Here is an 8758-nt window from a genome sequence, read left to right as displayed (position 1 = left end):
TGTTATTGGCATCATATGCATTATTTGCACTTATTGCTTGTGTTTGCTGCACTTTATATGTTGCATATTGGATGGATGCATTGTTTGACATGCATACAGGATTTATGATACTTTGGGTCTGACGACCTTGATATCCCTATACCCAGGTTCTGGTTAGTACAGTTACTCCTTATATTTCAGTTTTGCACTTTCTATATGTTATATCAGGAGACTGTACGCATAGTTATTGTTATTTGTTATAGTTTACTACGCATGTCAACTAGGTATTCGCTGAGTGTTGGACTCACACCCCGTTATTACTCTTTTCAGGTTGAGGCTGTCCGGAGGAGTTCCAGTCGCTAGTCCCTGTTACGCAATCGCAAGTATACGGTTTCGTCGTCAGTAATATAAAAGATTGTCAAACCACATAGACTATTGATTAAGCACTAGAGATATCGCAAAGTATGTTATCTAGACTAACCTAAGATTGGTGAGAAAAGAGAGTAAGAGAGGGAGAAGAGGAAAGTGAGAAGAGAGAAAAGAGAGAACTGATCATTGGAGGGAATAAGTTTTGGGAGATGGATTCTAGGATTTCGGTTTCATTATAATACTAGGAGATACTACATAGATTGCTTAGTTTCCATCCTCTATGTCAATACTCTTGCAGGAAGTTAGATTGGCCAGTATCCCTAAGTATAACGTAGAGATGATCCCTATGAAATCTTGTAACAGTTAACCCCCTGTCACAAGGGCGCCACGGTAGATCACTTGGATACATATTTAGTAAAGAATAATAAGAATAAGGGTAGAGGTTCGGTACGGTTGCCTACTTCCTTATGGAGGAATTGCCTCTCCTTTCAAGAGAATGTCCTAGACGTCCGTGAGTGGGTTACCCTTGTCACTAGGGTCCCTCGGGTATACGATATAGAGCACTCTCTCTACGAGAGCAGCAGTTCCTAAGGGATTGTTTCTCTTTTTAAGGGAACGTCTTAGACGTTCGGAAAGGGTTACCCCTGTAATTAGGGTACCTTGGTCAATACGCTCTAAGGTATCCCCTTTGCGGGATCAACAATCCTCCACATTAATCAATCAAAGCATAGAAATATAAACATGTCACACAAGCATGAACAAGACATTGACAAGTCATCGAATAGAAATAGGATGAATCTACATAGTTCTACATCTCCATCTCATTACAAATACTCCCTAATCCTAGAAGAGGACGTCTACTCTATTGTGGGGGAAGAATAACCTCAGAACATAAAGAAAAGCATACTTACAACCCTAGAAGAAAAGGAAGAAGAGATGTTTGATGATTCCGATGTCTTGGGGATGCTTCCTTGCTCTGGAGATGGACGAATCGTGAAGAGATGGCGGTGGATGAAGCTCGACGGCTTTCCCCGAGGGGAGGTACAAAGTCCCGAACCAAAGATGATCAAAGAATAGGGTTCTTGACCCTTTTATACCTCATCCACGCTGCCCAGAAAAACCAGGATTATAGGCGTCCGGTAAACTAGGTTTTTAACCCATTAAAACAGGTTTTCTTTTGATTTACCCTGAACCAAAGTTGTAGCCCTTGAAATTATCTTCAATCTGATACTTGGATCGAGCCCTGGCTCCAACCGAGCCGAAAGTTATGGCAGTTCGAAGTTTGGTCTGCAGTCTGGGCGGAGGTCCAGTTGAACCCACGGTTGGGAGGCACGGACGTGCCATTTAGCATGGGCAAACAATTCTTTCTCTCTATTGGATCTGAAGCAAAGTTGTAGATCTTGAAGTCATCTACGTTTCGGTATAAAGAATAGCCCAAAACTCCAACAGAGCATAAAATTATAGCCGATTTATGATCGGTATGCAATCTGCCCAGAATTCAGCACAGCTCTGTTTTGGCGTGACACAGCCTGTGTTCTTCATCACACGGCCATGTAGAATCCACACGACCTCATATGGCTTCCTCTCGGATTGAGTCACACGGCCGTGTGGGGTCACACGGTCGTGGCCTTCTTCGTCTCTACCGAGATCACACGGCTGTGTGGATTCACACGGTCGTGACCTTCTCAAGCTTTGGAATGTTGGCACGGCCGTGCCATTTGGCACGGCCGTGTGCTGGTTGGCCTTGGGGTGGGGAGGCACGGCTGTGCAAGGATGCACGGCCGTGTGATGATCCTCCTCTGTCTTGGCCGCACGACCGTGCAAGGGTTGCACGGCCGTGCACTTCTCCTCGTCAGTCTTGGCGGCACGGCCGTGCCAAGGTTGCACGGCCGTGTCCTCTGGCTTGTTTCAGTGCGTCGATAATCACTATTTTAGCTCCGAAAGTTATTCCTGTCAACACAAAACCAAACAAGGAGCATATATCCAAATAAAAGAGTATATATAATGAATACAAGGTGAAAGAGGCAATCATGCAACGAATATATATGCATAAAGTACGTGAATATACGCTAAAACATGCATAAATGATCATAAAGTACGTGAATGAGTGCATCGCCAGTTACATGGATCTGCACACACCACCACTCACGGGTTAGTGGTATATCAGACAGGGTGTAGTGCTGGCTCTGTCAGTGCTCCGCTGGTCCACTCATGGGTAGCGTGACGTAGCGTGGTAGCACGTCAGGGGTCCCTCCACTGGACTATCTTAGGGAGATGAGAGCATTGAGCTCCCCCACTTATGATTTGGGGTAGGAGGATAGGTATACTCCGACAACATCTCGTCCACTCGGTCACTCATCAGGAGCAGTGATGACAGAGTGCGCGGTTGTCACAGCCCTATCTACTCGATCTCACCATCGTGTGTGAGATGACTGACTGACATCAGGGGTAACCAGGACATGCTGTTGGCATCATATGCATTATTTGCACTTATTTCTTGTGTTTACTGCACTTTATATGTTGCATATTGGATGGATGCATTGTTTGACATGCATACAGGATTTATGATACTTTGGGTCTGACGGCCTTGATATCCCTATACCCAAGTTTTGGTTAGTACAGTTACTCCTTATCTTTCAATTTTGCACTTTCTATATGTTATATCAGGAGATTGTACGCATAGTTATTGTTATTTGTTATAGTTTACTATGCATGTCAACTAGGTATTCGCTGAGTGTTGGACTCACACCCCATTATTACTCTTTTCAGGTTGAGGCTGTCCGGAGGAGTTCCAGTTGCTAGTTCCCCTGCAGGTTGCGAGGATTTCCACTTTGGATCCTTGATTTGGTTTTTCTTATTATGTTAGACTATGTTTCAAACTTGCATTTGCTAAAATTTGGATTTTGTACGATTCCTTGTTATCGACGGGTTTTTGTTTGGATGATATCGGATTTGTGTTTTATGGGTGTAGTTGAGTAGGATATCGGTTTTGTGTTTTATGGGTGTAGTTGAGTAGGATTTTTGCGATATTTTCCTTATTTTTTGCTTATGTTTAGTTGTTACTATTAAACTGCGTGGATGCTTGCTATATTTGTACTTTTATTGTTATTGTTATTGTTCCGACCGTGTTGGCTGATGTATATGTGGCCTTGAGGGCATTGTAGAAAATTTCATATTGTCACTTGTACATGGGAGATGCTGCCGAAATTTTCTCTGGCAGAGACTACTTGGGGCATGACATTTGAACATATAGTTCAGGAGTATGTATGTTTTTACTGCATGATATTTCTTTGGATTTAATCATCTACCAATAGTTGTAACTATTAGCTTACGAGGAAACTTGAAAATAAAAAGCATATCTGGGTCATCAGTTGAGTATCATTAAAATTCTAAGAGCACTTGCAATATTTGATTTTCACATTATCAGCAAAATAATATGAAGATAAATAAGATACTTCTTCAATCAGATAAGCATTACGTATTGACTCCTCAATTCTTATTTTGTTATGAACATTATTCTTTAATCTCCTCAAGAATCATTCAAATGGATACATCTATTTATACTACACAAGATTAGATAGTTGTGCTTTATAAGATAAATGAACTGCAAATGTTCTATTGAATAAAAAAAAATCTAGGTGAGAATATACACTTAAATTTACACAATATCAGAGGTATTGTTATTTTTAACCGAAGCATTTTCGTTGTCATAATAACCCTCAATGTCATATGTCTGGAAAACAAACTCAATTCTGTAAGTGTTTGCCAAACATTATTATAAAGTAGGTTATGGAAAACTATTTGAATAAGTCTTTGTTTGAACACAAGATAGTCATGACTTTTTATTCTAAACATTTTTAATTTATTCATATTCACACATCAAACAATATTCGAGGCATATTCATTTGAGAATTTAATTTCTTTCAACCAACTATATAAAACTTACTTATCTTTTTTGTCCAATGTATAACAAGCTTTTAAAAATTTATTGGTCATTTCATTCTAATACAACTTAGGTTTGCTAACTAATTCTTTCAATTCTTCATGTAATTTTGTTGTGTCTTTAGTTTTTCTAGGAATATTCATCACAGTATTAAAAATATTATCGAAAAAAATTCTCAACATATATCAAATCTAAATTATGTCGACTGAATATATACTTCTAATATGGAAGCTTCTAAAATATGCTTATTTTCTTTCAAGCATACTTGCTCACTCTCACAATATATTTATTTAAATTATCAAAATCCATCTAAGTTACTGGTACAAAATCCATAGTTGTCTATTTCCTTAAGTATTTACTCTCTTGTCTTGATTATAGGTGGAAGTTTTATGACCACTACATTTTTTATGAACTCTTTCTTATTTTGCCTGAAAGGGTACTATTTTGGTAAAAATTTATGATGATTATCAAACCAAGATATCTTCTCACTTTAAGGTAATTAAAATGCATCAGATTCTGTCATTTAATGTGAACATGCTAATTTATCAAGCTCTTGGTTGGCCAAGCTCATGGTCAGGCCTAGCTGAGGTCGTAGTCGAGCTCACGGTTGTCCAAGCTCATGACTGGCCAAGCTCGCAGGCAGGACTAACTAATCAAGGCAGCGACCAAATTTGTAATCGGCTAAGTTGTGGCTAGCCAAGCAAAGGACGACCAAGCTAAGGTTTGCCAAGCAAAGGATGACCAAGCTGAAACTGGCTAAGCTCGTAGCTAGTGCTGAGGCCGTGAGCTTGGTCGCGGCCGGCCAAGCTCATGACCAGGGTTGATCATGTTGTGAGCTTGGCCACGGTCAACCAAGCTTGCGGCCAGGGCTGATTAGGTCGTGAGCTTGGTCGCGGTCAATGAAGCTCATGGCTAGGGCTAGTGCTGAGGCTAGCCAGCCTCACGGCTCAAGGCGGCTATCGAGGTCACGCTTGGCCTTGCAACCATGCTTGAGATGGTAGCCGCCACACCTCGTCACACCCAGACGGACTGAAGAGGGGAGAGGAAAGGAGAGGGAGAGGAGCTTACGGTGGCATGTCAGAGAGAAGATCAAAGATCAGTCGGCTAGGGTGTCAAAGAGAAATCGTTGGATTTTAGGACTTCGATCGAGCGTGTCGAAAGGAAAAGGTAAGGGATAAAATTTTACTGATTTTCAGTGATAGAAATGTATTTCTATCACTATTTTAGCTACCGAAATAAATTTTGATTAATTCCGTCGCTAATTAAGAGAATTCTTATAGTGCATCTATCAATATTATACGATTAGATGATAAGATATTTGACTATTTTGAGAGAGTCATAGTTACTCTCACCGACTGTTTATCTGTACTTAATTGAATTTCTTATATTATTTGACATTCAAAGCACCAGGGAGAACCCACTTTGCGTGATCAAATGAATAAAAAATGATCATGTAATTTTGACTACATATCTCTTTTAGTCAAATTTGAATCAAACACAGTTATGAAATTATTGGAGTTTATTAATACTTTCAAAGTGAGAAAATTACTCCGAGTTTGCTAATGCTTTCAATCCATCGGGGAAGACACACTCACCGTCAAGCTTTTAAGAAAGAGTAAGGCCCTCAGAGCGTAGCGTAAACGGTGGATACATGATATCTCTGGTGTAATGGCCAGGGATCGATTCTCAGGAACTGACGACCTGGGGTTTATCCTGCCATACGCTTATGACTTACGTACCTGCATGAATCTCCCTCCATATTCATGGGGCCGGTACTAAGGGGACCACTAACTATTTTTTTTTTTTTTTTTTTTTTTTAAGAAAGCATAAGGCGTAGTGGTTTTCTTGTACCCAGGCAAGACACTCACTTACTCTATTAAAGGCATTTCAGATGTGGAGCCTAGTGTCATACTACTGATTGACCATCTTCAACCTTGTTAAGCCCCATTGAAGTCTGAAAATATGGGTTATGTAAGATTAAGTTGATAGAAACTTTACGATACATCTAATTAATCGAATGATGCATCATAGGATTCAATTATCAATCATCTTCAAGATAAAATTGAAATCAAATGCAATAATGACAAACTGAATATTCAATAGATTAAATCCCTTTTTTATGGGAGTAAAAAATGATATCACTTATTCTAAATAGTCTAGTATCATCGAACCCATGCCAAGATACAGGCAAATGAATTACGGAAAGTATTTTGTCCTAGTATAGCAATCCTTTGCATGGGAAAATCAGACACCTAATAAGATATTTTGTATCTACCCGAAACTCAAGACCTATTAAAGTAAATGTCCATTCAATTATGTCAACCTGTAGAAGCTTTAAACCCCTCCTTCATCCACCATATATTAGATCAATTTAATTTTTGAATGGTAATTATTGAGGATTGGTAATCACATATTAGCTCATTAAATGAAGACTTAATTATTTTTTCAGTGTTCTTGGCCATGTCGCGCGCGCGTCGTTGTTGCATGCATATTTAGCTCATGTAATGTATTTTGCAAACGTGTAGTAGTGTAGTTTGAGATCCTAATTATTTACTACAAGAATATGCAATTGATCAAATTTCATAAATAGATATGAAATATTTTTGATGTTGTCCTTTTGCAGGGATTCGGTCCAGTAGAGCTTTGCTTTCTTCTATGTTTGTACAACATGCAGATGCAGTGAAGTCAGCACTAGGTTGAGATCTCAACCTACGAATAACGAGAGTTTGTGAGTTTGTGGAAATAATGGCGGGCCGGAAATTGAAGTTCGTCTGGGCTAAAAACGACTTCCCAGTGGATCACCGGGCTAAAGGCCCTTTGGGAATTCAAAATCAATACGATGAACAAGTAAAATTAACATAACCATTAGGTATATTTCTGGACGGATATATTGAAGTATTTCAATTTTATTAACTAAATTTACGTTGTTAATAGATAAAGTAAATCAATATTTAATAACACCAACAACTTCTTTGGTACCGTCATGTTGACTATTCCAGCCTTTACAATCATCATCATAGTGCCTATTATACCAAAAATAACTAAGTGTTGACTGAGAAGAGCGGTCAATGCCGGGTGTCGGTGTTGACCAAAGAGTTTATATATAATTACTTTAAAATTTTGATTTTTAAATTTTAATGCTCTCTTGTTCAACAACTTTTGTCAATTTTTTATTTGTTTTAAATTCTTTAACCATTTTATTTTATTTTTCTCTGGCCAATCAAGCATAGCCAGGCCAGCCCATTGACCCGCTATCTAGGAATTGAATTAATATTTGGCATAAGTCATAGAAGTCAGATTTGTTGAAGTTTAGTTGGCAAAGGACATTGATACGGCGTATGTTGGTGGGGTCGATAAAATGAAGTGATTATGAGTCAAGGTTACAAGAGGGTCAGAAGTCAAGTTGATTTGGAGGTCCAAAAGGTTAGAAGTCAAGTCTTCGTGGCTGGTCAGAAATCAAGATGACTTGGAGGTCAAGAAAGTCAAAAGTTAAGCCTCCGTGGTCAGTCAGAAATCAAGATGACGTGGAATTCAAGGAGGTCAAAAGTCGAGCTTACATGGACAGAGTCGAAGTCTCGGCAAATGGGACGGTCAAAAGATGGGATTGTATGCCGGACAAGGACTAGCCCTGATAGCGGTCAAGGATCCGATCCACGGACCAGGTTGGGAGTACTAGTCATGGATAATAGCGGATATAAGCAGGTCTGGATACAGACCTGGCATGCAAGTCGGGACGCACAAGCCATGGATAATAACAGATAGAAGCAGGTCTGGGCATAGACCTGACGTGCAGGTCGGGACGAACAAGCCATGGATAATAACAGATAGAAACAGGTCTGGACACAGACCTGGCGTGCAGGTCGGGACGCACAAATCATGGATAATAACAGATAGAAGCAGGTCTGGGCATAGACCTGGCGTGCAGATCGGGACGAACAAGCCATGGATAATAATATATAGAAGCAGGTCTGGACACAGACCTGGCGTGCAGGACGGGACGCACAAGCCATGGATAATAACAGATAAAAGCAGGTCTGGGCATAGACCTGGCGTGCAGGTCGGGACGCACAAGCCATGGATAATGATAGAAGCAGGTCTGGGCATAGACCTGGCGTGCAGGTTGAGATGAACAAGCCATGGATAATGATAGAAGCGGGTCTGGACACAGACCTAGCGGGCAGGTCGGGACGAACAAACCATGGATAATAACAGATAGAAGCAGGTCTGGGCATAGACCTGGCGTGCAGGTCGGGACGAACAAGCCATGGATAATAACAGATAAAAGAAGGTCGGAATACAGAGCCGGTCGAACAGGTCGGGACGAACAAGCCATGGATAATAACAGATAAAAGAACATACTAGCCAAGGATAATAGGTATACAGGCAGGTCTGGACACAGACCTAGCGTGCAGGTCAGGAAGTGCTAGCTAGGGATAATAGCAGATAGAAGCAGGTCGGGGTACAGAT

This window comes from Zingiber officinale, chromosome 4A (genome assembly GCF_018446385.1).
Source record: "Zingiber officinale cultivar Zhangliang chromosome 4A, Zo_v1.1, whole genome shotgun sequence".
Lineage (NCBI taxonomy): Eukaryota > Viridiplantae > Streptophyta > Magnoliopsida > Zingiberales > Zingiberaceae > Zingiber > Zingiber officinale.
Note: the sequence above shows the minus strand (reverse complement) of the source record.